This window comes from Diceros bicornis, chromosome 29 (genome assembly GCF_020826845.1).
Source record: "Diceros bicornis minor isolate mBicDic1 chromosome 29, mDicBic1.mat.cur, whole genome shotgun sequence".
Lineage (NCBI taxonomy): Eukaryota > Metazoa > Chordata > Mammalia > Perissodactyla > Rhinocerotidae > Diceros > Diceros bicornis.
In genome coordinates this window covers 10935917-10952311 of record NC_080768.1, presented here as the reverse complement: position 1 = coordinate 10952311, position 16395 = coordinate 10935917, and the positions used below count along the sequence as shown (strand labels likewise).

At 33.0% G+C, this 16395-nt stretch overlaps 1 long non-coding RNA gene across 8 annotated transcripts in view; it reads left to right on the top strand.

Moving 5' to 3' along the window:
* The window catches only part of LOC131393918 (uncharacterized), a 121528-nt gene extending 109426 nt beyond the window's left edge, over positions 1-12102 (top strand). For 7 of the 8 annotated variants that reach the window (XR_009216012.1, XR_009216009.1, XR_009216007.1 and 4 more), the window contains 2 exons: positions 11045-11101; positions 11584-12102. This is a non-coding gene — a long non-coding RNA (uncharacterized LOC131393918). The remainder of the gene's footprint in view (positions 1-11044; positions 11102-11583) is intronic. The other variant, XR_009216008.1, reaches the window with a different exon arrangement.
* Positions 12103-16395: the final 4293 nt, after the last annotated feature.

The window sequence follows — 16395 nt, the reverse complement described above, 5'->3', positions numbered from 1 at the left end:
GGGTTCACAGGTTTGGATTGTGGGCGCAGACCTACTCACCACTCATCAAGCCATGCTGAGGTGGCGTCCCACATAGAGCCAGTAGAAGGATGCACAACTATGACACACAACTATCTACTGGGGCTTTGGGGAGAAAAAAGGAGAAAGACTGGCAACAGATGTTAGCTCAGGGCCAAACTTCCTCAAAAAAAAAAAAAAATGCTTTAAAAAAAAAAAAGAAAGAAAATGCCTAAGTAGAACATGGGCCAAGAAAAATGATGATATAGATTAAAAATTTTTTTTGAATTAAACACAAATTAAAATACTAACATCAAAATCAGAGGGGGATATATGACTAATTCTGTATTTAAAGATAAATTTAAGGCTTAAATATTTTCGAAAGAAGAAATATAAAAATCAATGATCTAATCATCCACCTCCAGAAATTAGAAAAATAAAGCCAGTCAAACCCGAAGACCATTGACAGGAGAAAATAATAAAGGTAAGGTAAAATGTTAAGAGTGTCAAAACAGACATGTAATAAAGCAGATCAGCAAAGTCAAACATTTTCTGATGGTTATTGCCAATGCCACAAACCTTCCTTTCCCCAAATCATGAGGGTATTCTCCTATATTGTCTTATCTTTCACACTGAGACCACAACTACCTAGAATTAATTTTTCTACATCATCTGAAGATGCGGATAAGATTAATATTCTGCCATATGGAAAACAAACAATTACTCAAACACCATTTATTCTATTAATTTGGTGTTCTTTTTTATGGGTTATTTTTTTTTAATTTCACAACTTGAGTTTTGAGAACCAGCGCTTCAAGGACATGCTTTCTAGAATTCTACTACCTTACGCTAACCCATTGTTCTGACACCAAAAACCAATGATTTCTAGAATGTAGCTTAGAAATATTTCCCGTTGGATGTTATTTTTATCTGCTTTCTTCTCTTTATGTATATTAATATACATATAATTAATATATATGCATATCTACACATATATATGTAACAGATTGTTCAAAGTTATAAGTAAGTGGGCTATGTCTATTAAAGTGTAATCTTGCTGGTTCCTATAAATCCTAGAAGAAGAACAATACACTGCAAGTTGACTTTTTTTTTCAGCTTAGTGTTGTTTTTCTAGAACAAACTTTAAAACTCACTTTAAACCAAGATTTTGATCATGATGTAAAAGATGTTGTCAATGCACCTCTTTTACCTCCCTTAAAAAGATCAAACTAACAAATAAAATTGTGCAAATCATAAGGAATTGATATGGCAAAATTTTCTATGATATGGAATTATGTAAATTTGGCTAACTTTATTTTTTTTTCTGTCACAAAACATACCTTCATGTAGAGCTCTAAGAACTTTACTATGCAAAAGTAGTAGGCTCCCATTTTTATAGATACTGCTGTTCATCTTAGATTTTTCCTACTTGAATTATTGAAGGGTAATTCAATGCACTCAAAAATACTTTATTTTCTTTATGAGATCTCTGATGTCTCCTAATCCAATTCAAGTAGGTTTCAGAATCATTTATTGCTAGTTACTCTTTTATTTCAAGATTTAGTAGTTTATTTTTCTCTTATAGCAGTAACCTTTCTGCCTATTGATTTCCAGGACAAGAAAATGTATAATTATAGCTACCTGGCCTGGTAAAATGCCATTTTGGCAAAAACTGTGCATTAATTTTATATGGATCCTTCAAAAAAATGAAACTCAGCTTGTTTTGGATAATCCACATTAACGTGAAATGCCCAAGTATGGATCAAAATAATAAAATTAATCCACAGATGACTGTAAGTCAAACCTAATATGCAACATCTGTCATCATCACTGATATTTACAGTAATTACTTCCAGACTTCAAGGTTTGTGCTGCAGTGTTAATGGAAATTTTATTTGAGCAACTGAATTACTAAGGTCTCTTATGATTATACGTAATAAAAATCCACCGAAACTAGCTTACGCAACAAAAAAGGGGGGCATTTATTATATGTATAGTACTTTTGTCTATAAGTAAAAAAATACAAATTCTGGCTTAAATGTAGAGGAATGATGATTATAAGTTTATAGAGTTGGTTCGTGAAATGCAAAGGCAGGGATGGATCCAGAACTCAGATATAGACTAAAATTAAGGACTGATGTGCTTCAGAGTAGTGCTTTTCAAATTTTAATGTGCATATAAATTACCAGGAAGTCTGGTTAAATTGCTTCCCTTTCTGTAAGTCTGTCTAGGACCTAGAGTCTACGTTTCCAATGAGCTTCCAATTGATACTCTCTGCAGTTCACAGTCCGAACAGTATGTAGCAAAGGTCTAGAAACCAAGGAATTCTCTTGCTTTTTCCTACCATCTAGACTTCAGTTTAGATCATTACTTCAATCTTTTCTCCCCTTAAACACTGATTTTCTGTTATTTAGAGAAAGCAATTCATATGAAACCAATTTTCTTCTATCTCAAGACTTTGGAATATTGAACAATAAAACATAGAGTTTGGGGATAATTGGAGCTGAAATAAATAGACGATGATTCCAATAGGCTAGAAAGTCCATGAAGCCTAGGTACAGATTTTCTAACTTTGAGGAAGTTTAGACCTTATATCAATCAACTATGTTCAGGTACCTAATGACGTGTGGTACAGACATGGCTGTTAAAGGACCATCCTTATAATGTGGGAATAGATCTCAGAAAAGCAATAATTATCCAGAGCTGAGCAATTTCTTTTTTTTTTTATTAAAATATAATTGACATACAATATCCCATGTTTCAGGTGTATATCATAGTGATCCGATCTTTATATACATTACGAAACGATCACTATGATTTCTAGCCACCATGTAATGTTATTACAATGCTTTGACTATTTTCCCTCTGCTGTACATTACATCCCATGACTGATTTATTTTGTAACTGGTGGGTTATACCTCTTAATCTCCTTCACCTATTTCACCGACCCCCTAACTGTTCCCCCCTCTAGTAACCACTAGTTTGTTTCCAGTATGTATGAGTCTGTGTCTGTTTTGTTTTTTTGGTTAATTTGTTTTGTTTTTTATATTCCACATGTAAGTGAAAGCATACAGTATTTGTTTTTCTCCTTCTGACTTATTTCTCTGGGTATTTATCTGAAGAAAATGAAAGCACTAATTTGAAGAGATATATACAACCTTATGTTCACTGCTGCATTCTTTACAATAGCCGAGATACAGAAGCAGCCTAAGCATCCATCACTAGATGGATGGATAAAGAAGATGTGGTATATATATACAATGGAATATTACTAGGCTATAAAAAGGAATGAAATCTTGCCATTTGCAACGAAATGGATAGAACTAGAGTCCATTATGCTAAGTGAGCAGTTTCTTTAGGTATTACCTATTAGTTTCTAATAAGTAAATTCTATTTACCTATTAAAATGTACAAAACTTAAAAACTGACCATACCAAGTTTTGGTGAGGATGTGAATGAAATAGAACTCTCAGGCATTGCTGCTGGGAATGTAAGATGATACAACCACTAAAGAAAACCATTTGGCAGGTTTGGCTTTTTTAAAGTTAAATATACATCTATCAAATGACTCATCTATTCTAATCCCAGATGTTTGACCAAGAGATACAAAATCATATATCCATACAAAGACTTATACACATATATTCATAGAAGCTTTATTTGTGATAGCCAAAACTAGAAAAAATTCAAATGCCCATCAACAGATGAAGAGATAATTGATATTAAATCAGGATTTAAAAAAAGAGTGAGCTGAGACAAAGATTCAAAATAAAAAGAGTACATTCTGTATGATCAAGTAATATAAAATTCTAGAAAATGCAAACTCACTATAGAAAGCAAATTGGTGACTGTCTGGGCACATGAGGGGGCAGGGTGATAGGAACAAGGGCAACTTTTGTTGGAGATCTAAATGTTCATTATTCATATTGTATTGATAGTTTCACAGGTATAGGCATTTGTTAAAACATATCAAAGTTCCATATATTGCATGTCCATTGTATCACAATAAAGTATTTAAAAATAAAAAGATATCCACAGTAGGCACAACATAGTGAAACTAAAAAGCCCTGCCAGATGAAATAGAAAGAAAAATCTTAAAATCATCTAGGGAAAAAAGATTGTATTTAAAAGAGCCATAGTTGGGTTAGTAGTTGATTTTGAAATATCAACATTGAAAGGAAGAAGATAGAGGAGTATTATCTTCTACTGGCTGGCAGGGGTGGGGGAGAACTAGGTAGAATTCTATAACCAGCATTTTTTTTTTTTTTTTGCTGAGGAAGATTAGCCCTGAGCTAACACCTGTGCCAATCCTCCTCCACTTGACATGTGAGTCACTGCCACAGCATGGCTGACAAGTGGTGTAGGTCCACACCCAGGATCCAAACCCAGGAACCTGGGCTGCCAAAGTGGAGTGTGTCAAACTTAGCCATTATGTCACAGGGCCAGCCCCACCAGCATTTTTTTAAAACAAGGAAATTAACAAATGGAAAGAGCAGAAGGAACTTTTGGAAGTAGGAAAGTGCTCTCACATAGGAAGTTTCATATATAGGACAGAAAGGAGACTAATAAAGCTGGAGATATAAAATAAATCTAAATGTATGTTGAGTACCTTAAACAATGGAATAATAATGTATCACAGGGATTAAATGAATAGAATTAAAATCCATTATACAAATTTCAGAAGAGATAAATGACATCACAATGTTCTAAAGCCCAGGGTGAGAGTGAAAATATAAAAAGTGGGTGAAAATTTCTAATAGGGAAAATTGGAAAATAATCCAAGTTTTTATCATTAAAAGAATGGATCAGAAAATCTCAGTAAATCCAAAACTGTATAGCAATTAAAATAAATAAAGTAGAGGGGCCGGCCCAGTGGTGTAGTTGTTGCGTTCATGCATTCTGCTTTGGGAGCCTACAGTTTGCAGGTTTGGATCCTGGGCATGAACCTATGCACCACTTCTCAAGCCATGCTGTGGCAGCGTCCCACACATAAAGTAGAGGAAGACGGGCACGGATGTTAGCCCAGGGCCAATCTTCCTCAGCAAAAAAAGGAGGATTGGCAATGATGTTAGCTCAGGGCTGATCTTCCTCACAAAATAAATAAATAAATAACATAGATCATATAGGCTGGCATATATAACTGAAGTAAATAAAGTCAGAAAAGAAAAGAAAGTTACAAAGACTATATACTGTTATATGGGTCATATATAAGTGGTATTTCACATAAGACTATATAGGCTCCATTGAAAAGGATGACAAGCTTAAGAAATATAATTCAGCAAGGGGAATCGAATGACGGAGAAAATGGTTTTTGTTATCTATTCAATATTTCAGTTTTTGTAAACAAAAGACTGAGATAAATTTGGCTAAAAATTAATATAGTGGATGTCTATCATATTCTCTACTTTTAAACTTGAACTATAACACTTTAAAAAATTTAAATGGAATAATTAATAGTTTTACCATTGATAGTGTTAGATTATTACTATTTTTAGAATTGAAAGATTTAATTGAGGTAATTGATTTTGGAGAAAAAAATGATTATTTTGGTGATGGGCATGTTGAAGTATATTGCTACGAAGATACAACAATTAAAATGTAACAATAGCCTTCAAACAATTGATAAAGACAATGTTTTAGGAATTAGTAATTATACCTTAACTACTAAAGCCATGAAGAAAAACAAGCTCTAGGATATTTAAGTTTGTAGAGAAAGCTTGGAAGCAAGAGCAAAGGTCACAGAAAGAGTTTTAAAAAAATATTTAGACAATCATGATAGCATTGCGCAGTATTCTTAAAGCATTTGATACAGAACACCACTTCTAAGAGTTTTAACAGCAGGTTACAGAGTCAAAGTCATGTAAAGAATGCAGATGCTGAATTTTTTCTCTTGGAAGTTGGCACGGTGCATTACTAATATGAAAGATTCTGAGAAACCACAAGAGAAAGAACTGTTCAATTTTTTGCATCCCAGCCCACACTAATTTGATCACCAGAGATTTTTTTTTTAACCAAGCTTTTCATAAAACACTGTAGTTACCTTGGAACACTCATTTGTAAGATGAACATTTCAAGAGAGTGTCAAATTATGCAGATGTCAAAATGATTACGGATTAAGGGAAACCATCAGATATGGCGATTGGGAATTCACTGGTGTTTTATAAAACAGAAGCTTTAGAAAGAGGGATTGGAAGATACTGTGGGCTTATAAAGGAGAAAGTAGGATATAGTAACAGTAGGTGTGGAAAACTCAGTTAAAAGGAGAAGCAAAGTTTATAACATGAAGGAGAGAAGGGGGAAAGTGCACTAGACAGTTTTGTCAATCTTGATTTAACATCTGTAATTTCAACTATGCTATAGCTATGGATCTAAAATGGGATATATTCTTAAGCACAAATTTAAATTTCATAGTCACCACACCTTGAGGAAGATGAAATGAAAGAAAAGAAAAAGTGTCCTTACAGCACTGTCTCTCAAAATGTGATTTTGGGACCACCAGCTTTGAAATTACCCAAGGCATGGGGACAAGTAAACTGCCTTGTAGAGAAGTACCCCGGGCGAGAAAAACTTCCTTCTAGTTCATCACATTCATTTGTCTCAGTCTGGATCTGTCCTCAGATGCCTGCTTAACCTTTGTACCTCTAAACATTTGGAGCAACCAATTCCTTAAATCATTAAAACTCTTTAGACTTTTATCTTCCTGGACTTGAGGTTCATCAGAGCTATCATAACTTGTTCTTTTCCTGATTCATTGACTATGATAAGAAAAACTTAGTGTCCCTTACAGTGAGTTTTTTCAGAGAAGCTAGGTAATTAATGTAATGTGGAATTGTCACTATTAAACACACTTTAACTAGGATACTGGTTTTTATATGGAATTACATATTCCTTAAAGATGGGTACCAGCTGGGAATTACTACATTGCACTCAGAGGCCACAGAGAAAACGTAGATGAAGTCACTCTTCCGGTGACATGCTTGGTCATGTTGCTTTTTAAGGTAACCAGCTCTGGCCACGCACTGGAGAAGTTCTGGGGAAGAGAGGCAAGTTATCTACGTGTATAGAAATGTCTCTCTGCCCCTGCCCTTTAATGGTGCTTCAGAAAATCAGTCCGCTCAAGTAAGGTCTGAATCAGGTTGCATTACATGCTTCTTTAACTTGACGATGGTTTTCATTCTTCATAGGAAAGTTTCCCTTTCTGTTCAGAAACTTTTATCTAAGTTAGAATATAGTTTTTATTCTGTTGATTTCTTCCTATGTAATTTAATCAGTTGTGCTGCTTGCATTTTATTCACTTTAAGATTTTCTGATAGTAATCATGTGATCTTAATTTTGAATATACATAGGAAATGTGTGATTGTTCTAAAATACTGACTCCTGAATTATTGAAAATCAAGATGACGCTGTTTCCTTGTATCAATATCAAAATATATATTCGTTTCAAACTGTACTCAAAACATTATATCCTTACATATATGTCTGTATGTACATAAATATGGTCTTATTTGTGATTTATTACCAGCAAAAGAGAAGAAATAAGCGCAAGAGAATCAATAAATCAGTTTTATTTTTGTCAGTGTAGGAAGTAACTTTCTTTTGGTTTCTGCAAAAAGTGAATAAATATACTTTAAAATGATTAACCCTGTGACCATATGACTTTACTGTGATATTTGAAGAAATTATTTCAGATAACCTTTCGAAATAAAATATTATATAAAGTTACATAGAGAGCAAAGCCTAAAAATATTTGGAGGAAGTGAAATTAGGAAAATTCATTAACACTTTTTAAAATTATAATAAATGTATAATAACTTTTCACACAAATCCTTTGCCAACAAATCTTATTTCTAGTTCTATCCACTCTATTTTCTTGGGATTCATTTGCTATTATTGTTTTAATTTTAAGAAAATGTTGTTAAATATTATATAAATTATAGACGGAGTTAAGAGAAACATGTAATGTTTCTGTACTTTTATTTAATTAGTCAGAAAATACATGTGGCCCATTTTAAGAGCAATGTTTGTTCCAAGTTAACATCTATCAATGAGGAAAATAACTAAATATAGCTTTTCCCATCACTCTCTATAACAGATCTGCAAATGACGGATAAATGCACCCAGAGGTTTTATGTGGACTGGGAGTGTCTCTCTGTTCCATGTTAGTTTTATTATTTTATTCTTTGTTAAAAGGTAAAGCAATAGCTGGTAATTTTCCAATGCTATCTTTTAATAGTCAAACACATTTTCAATAACTGAAAGTTTAATTCATTTAATGAAATGGAGAATATTTATCCTTAATTCCTGGACAGATGAGGTTTTTCAACACTGATGGCAACGCTGTAGTTTGGATGAAATATTAAAATTGGTCCTATGGTGCAGGCTAATTTTCCCTTGCACTTGGGGTACCAAATCCCTTGCACTTGCTTAAACACTTACAACACCTATTGTGTTAGTTTGGACTGCTATAATAGAATGTATCTTGGGTGAGGCCATGGCTTGCAGATAGCTGTTTCCTTTTGTGTCTTCACATGGCAGAGAGAGGGAGAGCAAGCTCTCTGCTGTCTGTTTATAAGGGCACTAATCCCATGCTGAGGACCCCACCCCCATGACCTCGTCTAAACCTAGTATCTCCCAAAGACCTCGCTTTCTAATACCATCACATAGGGAAGTTAGGGCTTCAACATATGAATTTGGGAGGAATGTAAACATTCAGTCTATAACACCTTATAAATATTATTTATAAAATAACCACAATATTTTCACTCTCTTCTGCAACTCTTCTTCTGATGTTGTGTTCAAATTTACTCCCTTCATTGAATATGCAATTATTCTGCATCTTCAACTTCATTCCATATTACACAAGAAAAAAACCGGAGAGAAGAATGAGTATATTTTCAGTTCCCAGAAAGATTATACAATTAATCTTTAATTTTAAAATAAATTTTATTCTGTTCTTTCTCTCTTTTTTTTTTTTTGTGAGGAGGACCAGCCCTGAGCTAACATCCGTGCTAATCCTCCTCTTTTTGCCGAGGAAGACCAGCTCTGAGCTAACATCTATTGCCAATCCTCCTCCTTTATTTTCCCCAAAGCCCCAGTAGATAATTGTATGTCATAGTTGCACATTCTTCTAGTTGCTGTATGTGGGACGCGGCCTCAGCATGGCCGGAGAAGCAGTGGGTCAGTGCACGCCCGGGATCCAAACCCGGGCTGCCAGCAGCAGAGCGCGCGCACTCAACCGCCAAGCCATGGGGCTGGCCCTTTCTCTCATTTTTATGATTTTTCTGCCATTTAAATTCTTAGGAAATTTGAGAGTCAGAGGAATACAAATTCTAAAAATACACAATTTTATTGTGTAAACAAGATTAATAACTGATAACCACAAGTCTTTTTTAATAAAAAAGTAAAATGAATATAAAATATTATGATATATATAATTATATAGCTTTAATTAATATTTCTTTCCCATTATTATTCTTCATAGTATTTTTAGAGTTTATTCTTTAGAGATATGGCCTCATAACTGTATGGCTTTCAGTATCTCCTGGTCATCAGTGTAGAACAAAGTATTCATGTTTCAGTCCTTCAATAATGAGATGTCAGCCTGTAATCCTTGCTGCTGAAGGGATTGTCAGAAATGATTGAATCCTGGTGATGTGACTTCAATGTCATTTAAAGCTTGCCCTCAGAAGAGAGTACACACTATCTCAGAAGCTCCTCTTAGCTTTTTGTTGTTGTTGTTTTGCACAATATCATGCATGCACATCATGTATCTGCATAATTCAAAGTAAAAAATGCATGTAAGTTATGCATATGCATAATTCAAACTGAAAATTAACTCAGCAATCATCATATACACATAGAACATTTATTAAGCACTATTTATTTTGAACACTTATTATAAAGATATAGAGATATTATCTTAATTTTTATTTATTAAAGTCAAGAATGAATTGTTGGGGCTGCTAATTTTCAGTTGCTCTATGGCAGATGTGTTTGCCTGATAGGATTTTTGTTTGCTTAGTTGCTTAAATGTCATGCCTTTGATGATGTTAAAACAAATAAAAATATCCACCTAATGGTTTTATATCCATGAGAGTTTCCTTTGCCATTGTTAAGTTTGCAAAGCAGAGAGGTTTTGTATGAATCAATGTTCCATCAGAGAAGCAGAACCAGCAGAATATATCTATGAAGAGACTTATTGCAAAGAATTGGTTTACAAAATCGTGTGGGCTGGTTGAGCAAGTTGAACTTTATAGCACAGGCCGTCAGGAAGGGCAGCCTGGAGCTGCCAGGCAAGAGTTACAGCTGAAGATTATAGCCAAATTCTTTTTTAGAGAAATCTCAATTCTTGCTCATAAAGCTTTTTAATTGACTGAATCAAGCCCACTCAGATTATTTAGGATCATCTCCTTTACTTAAAGTCAACTCAGTATGACTTTAATCATAGCTACAAAATATCTTCACAGCAACACCTAGAATAGTGTTGGATTGAATAATTTGGGGACTATAGTCTAATAAGTTGACACAGAAAATTCACGATTACAGGTTATTTCCTGTTTTTATAGGATTAACATTCACTTGATACACGAATGACGAAGCTGTAAGCACTTAACTCTCTTAATTCATATCACTGGCGGTACCATAAGATCTTAAAAGTTTACTTTTTTTATGTATTCAGGATCTATATTATGGTCAGATATATTTTGGTACTACTTATAAATTTCAAGATCTTAGGGCTGCTAGATGCTTAAAGTTTTAACCTATCTTATACATCATATTTTTGCCAGGATCTACCTATGATGATACAAAAAAACTTAACTGTGCTTATGACCATATAATAAAAACAAATTCAAATCTACTTATATCATGGACAATACTCCAAATTTAACTCATTCTTTCTGTATTAGTCATGTACAAAGATTAAACATATAAATAATAAATAAAGATGAGTAAGTGCATATAAAAACAATTTTATGGCCTAAATAGATATGACACAGTATAAATGTACAAAATTAATCTTTCACTTAAAATCTTCATGATTTATCAGGTTAGTGGACAACCACTAAGATATAGGACTTTCAGCTTGGGAACTTCAGGACAAAAGGTAGGAAACCTGACACCAGGTACCTTATGCTTCAACTTTTTCTGTTTATTTTCCTTAAAAATATATTTTTATTTTACAAATCTCCTAATATATTTCTAAATCCCTCTATTCCTTTTCTTTGTATTCTGTATTCTTTTTCTATTGTTGCATAACAAATTATTACAAATTTTGCCACGTAAAGTAATCTAACCATTGGAGTGATAGCCTGTCATAGTCCTTCCCACACTCAAGGGGAGGAGATTATACAAGGGTATGAATCATCTTAGAAATCTGCCTCTGGCATAACCTAAAATAAAATTTCCCCAAAATATATTGAAAATAATAGACTGACAAAGTAATACATATAAATTTGTTTTATAGCTTACTTGTTTTAGGTCTTTTTGTTTGTGAGTGGTTTAAATAAGAATCAGAAAGGCCAAAATGTAAAAGATGTAATCAACTATTAATAATCCTATTTTATTTTCCATTTCTTCAACTCTGAGTGAATATACAGGCTTCCAGAGGAGACTAAAAAACAATCATTAAGGGCTGACCTCGTGGCGTCGTCGTGAAGTTCATGCTCTCCGCTTTGGCAGCGTGGGATTCGCCGGTTCGGATCCTAGGCACAGATCTACTCACAGCTCATCAAGACATACTGAGGTGGCGTCCCACATAGAGCAACTAGAAGGATGTACAACTATGACATACAACTATCTACTGGGGCTTTGGGGAGAAATAAAAAGGAAAAAAGGGGAAGATTGGAACAGATGTTGGCTCAAGGCCAATCTTCCTCAACAAAATAAAAAGAAATCAAGCAGAAGCAGTTTCATTGCAAGAGAAATATTACCTCTATTAAAAAATACATAAATATAAATATTTTACACATACACACACGTATGTGTAAAATATATGTGTCTAAAATATACATAAATAAAAATATGTGTGTATATATATATAAAACATGTGCATGTATATTTAAATACATATATTCAATTAAGAAATAAAACATTATATTACTGAGAGTTGTCCTCCAATGACAATTGAATAGATGAGAGGATATGATTTTAAAGTAGATTTTAAAATTTGTAAGTGATCTATCATTTTTGAATAATTATATAGAGGGAAATTAGGAATAGTATAATTCATTATTACACTCCAAAGTTTAACCTTTAAAAATAAATCATAGATACTCCTTTGTAGATTTGAAGTCCTTTGAGGAGGGGTTATGCTTCATTTATACACTGTACCATTTTATTGTTGCCATTCAATAATTATGTATTGTTGAAATTTTTAATGTATTTATGCTTTCTTTATGGTTCTAAGATGCAGCATATTGTCACGTGGAATAAATATATTTTAGTTAATGGATGGGTCAAGTTGCACTTCATGTATACCCATCCCCTCTGAAGCGCTCTGTTCACTTTGCACAGTGTGCGATATTAGCTGCTTTGATACACTTGATGTTGACCTGAGTCAAAAAAAGCTCATTCCACAAAATACTTATAATAATGCAAAGGAGGTATATGCGCTAGTAGAAACAAGCAATATATATTATGAAATATTTCGATAGGAAATCAGATTCTGTCACTGTTGAATCTATGAACTCACATTTTAATGAGAGAGGGATTTAAAATAGTTGTAGAATACTGAGTGGCACATTAACAGCAAACATAATAATTATTAATGATTTGTTTTTTTGACTGTATACAAAATTAAGATCACACTTGAGTAATTCATTGCAAAAAATTGGTAGAAAATTAACCTTTAATTAAAAAAAACTATAGTTTTTTTAAAAAATGTAATTATCCAGCAATGCTGAAAAGCAGATCATTTGCTTATAATGAAATAATTACTGTTTCAAAATATTTGGCTATATTAAAAATAATTTGGTAGCTATGATCATTTTTAAGATAAGAAGTACAAAGATATAAAAGTAGCAAAATAAACATTACCATACATAAGTAAGAATTAGCAAAATAGAATATTGGCAACAATATAATTAGATCTTAAAAATGTAAAGGTGAAATTTTTATAATGGTATTAATGGGTTGTCATTACTCATTAGCCTGGGTTTAGCCGAGAGTTGAATATCACATAATAAAAACTGTGCCTTGCAAAATAATATGACATTGAAACACTGGATAAGCCTGAAAAGTAAACCTTTGGGAAATGATCTAATGGAAATAATTATAAAACATGTAATAGGATAAAAGTTCAACCATGTAAATATTGATGGCAATTATCTAGGAATTAAATGCACGGTTAAGACTGTAAGTGCCACATGAGAATTAAATACGTCAAAACAAATAGTGTTTGGAAATACAATGGGAGACCATTCCACAAATTGGTGCATTATCATAAATGAATCATTATATAAGCGTTTTGATTTGCTAGTCTAAGAGTAGTTTATGCAGTTCACTGGAATAAGAAATGATGCTATTCTCTATGGGGAATTCATAAAACAAATATAAAATTATAAAGCAGAATCTTCTAGAAGTATAGCTTCTAGAGCTAAGGTTTAATTTAGAAACATAAATATAAAATTGAAAAAAATTTAGAACAATCTTCTATATTATATTATAAGGACAACTACATAATGCTACTTACTGTGAAAATCTGAAATTAGTATGCTCTGCAAAGGAGCGATATCATTACATTTTAAATGTGTAGTTTCAACCAAAAGCACATCTCAATTTTAAAACCATGTTATTTTAAAGTTGTGCGAAGTAACAAAATGTAACAGAATCATCAGCAGATTTGTTTTCATTTTCATTAAAGTAAAAACAGTCGCATTGTTCACGTGATTATAATTACCATAAAGATATAAATGTAGCATATATCTCATTGAATCAGTTGATTTTATTCATAATCTTTATTTTTATTAATAAAGAGTCATCATTGAAAAAATGTGGAAGAAAGTATTTGAGGGCAGCATAAGTTCACAACATTTTAGGGAAATAATACTCTAAATGATGTAAAATATTCTCCTTGTCCTGAAAATATGCCTTATTCTGAATTTAATACCATATTAATATTTTTCTTCAAAAACATGCATATGTTTTTAAATAAGTGTTTTTGTTAATGTCAATATAAATGAACAATAAATACTTTTCAAAAGATGGTAGAAACAAAAAAAAAGGGAAAACATTAAGAATACATAGTAATTCAGAATAGTCATGGGGGAAAACCACACCTTTGAAAATGCAATATGAATGGAGCAAACGGTAAGGGGAAAGAGAGAAAATATTTAAGAGATCTATTCAAGCTCGGTTTTTCTTCCTATGTAATTTTCATCCACTGATTCTCTTCCAATTTTATATAGCTTGCAAACTCTGTATTAAAGACTAAAACACAACTAAACATCACTGACAACAACAAAAGTAGCAGGGATGGTTATGCTAATATAGCGCTGTGGAGGAAAATGCATTTGACATTTTAAAATGCGATAAAAAGCAAAATTCATCTCTAATCCTCACTGAATTTAGGCTTATTTGAGCTTAACAAAAACTTGGCGTACTTTAGCAAAAAAAAAAGGAATTAGTACTAGGTTCATATAACTGGTAAAATGAAAATTAAAGTAAAACAAGAAGTGAAGACATAAATACCATTCATTGTAACGCACTAGTGATTATTTCCTTAATTGCATAAATAACTTTAAGCTGAATCCAGTACAAGATGCTTTCTGGCACAGTGTCAATTTTCAGTTTGCTTTCAAGTCTTAATTAGATACGTACTTTTCTATGCAATTTCTCTTTGAACAATTGAGACATTTCTAGGCTCTAACATGCTTGTTAGAGTGCAATTAAATCTATAGTTTATCTTTTGTTTTGTTTGCAACAATGCTCTTATGTCAGGTGATATCGAATGCCAGTATGTGATCACCAATGCTTTTCATTTTGCAGTTATTGAATAATAAAATTGGGGGGAAATTTACTTCCATATACATGATTTGTTTTATTTTATTGTAAGTTTTTGCTATATAAGGAGGATTTTTTTTTTTTAATTTCTTTCCACTCAGTAGCTCAAAATACTAGTTGGAGGAACTACTGATTGTATTCAGAGGAGAGAGATGTGTGAGATACTGAAATGATGGGGTGGAAGATGATGATGATGATGACGATGATGATGATGATGATGATGATGATGATGATGATGATGATGATGATAGCTAACCTTTACTGGCATCTATCTATATGCCAGGAGCTGAGTGAAACAATTTACAGTAGTCCCCCCTTATCTGGAGTTTCACCTTCCAGGGTTTCAGTTACCCACAGTCCAAAAATATTAAATGAAAAATTCCAGAAATAAACAATTAGTAAGTTTTAAATTGAGCGCCATTCTGAGTAGTGTGATGAAATCTGCACTGTCCCGCTCCATCTTGCCAGGGACCTGACTCCTCCCTTTGTCCAGCAGATCCATGCTGCATCCTCTACCCGCCCAGTTGTCACTTAGTAGCCATCTTGGTTATCAGATCGACTCCTAGCGTCGCAGTGGTTGTGTTCAAGTCACTCTTATTTTACCTAATAATGATCCCAAAAGTAGTGCATAAAATTCTATGCTGAAATTGCTAAGATCTACTGTAACTTTTATTACAGTATATTGTTATTATTACTCTATTTTATTACTAGTTTATTACTAGTTATGGTTATTAATCTCTTGCTGTGCCTAATGTATAAATTAAACTTGATTATAGGTGTGTATGCATAGGAAAATCACAATCTGTACAGGGGTGGGCACTATCTGCGGTTTCAGGCATCCACTGGGGGTCTTGGAGCACATCCCCGCGGATAAAGGGGGGACCACTATACATAAAATTACCTAATTGAATCCTCACAACAATCCTGTGAAGTACACACAATTGTTTTCAACTTTCAGATGCACTCCAAGGATTAGCGAGGAAAATAGGACCAAGTTCATACAGTGAGTAAAAAATAGAGGCAATAATCAAATGTACCTAATCAATACAACATTCCCACAAGTAATTATGTAATTGCAATTACAATGTCTGATGCACAGTGAATAAAATGCACCAATATAATAACATGCAGATAAGAGAAGAACCCACAAGAAAGGGATGTTAGGCTGATGTCCAAAGAACAAACAATAGTCCCTGGTCACTAGACTATTTTATAGCACTATCTTGAGCACTATTTTAACGTCTTTCAGAAAATTAGGAGCATAAAAATATGGGGAAAATATTTTGATATGCTGCATTTCGTATCTTGAAGATGAAATAATTTAACAGGGTATACCATATGAAAGGAAATTGATAGGAGAAGAACATAAGAAAATATTCTACATTATATTCAAGAGTC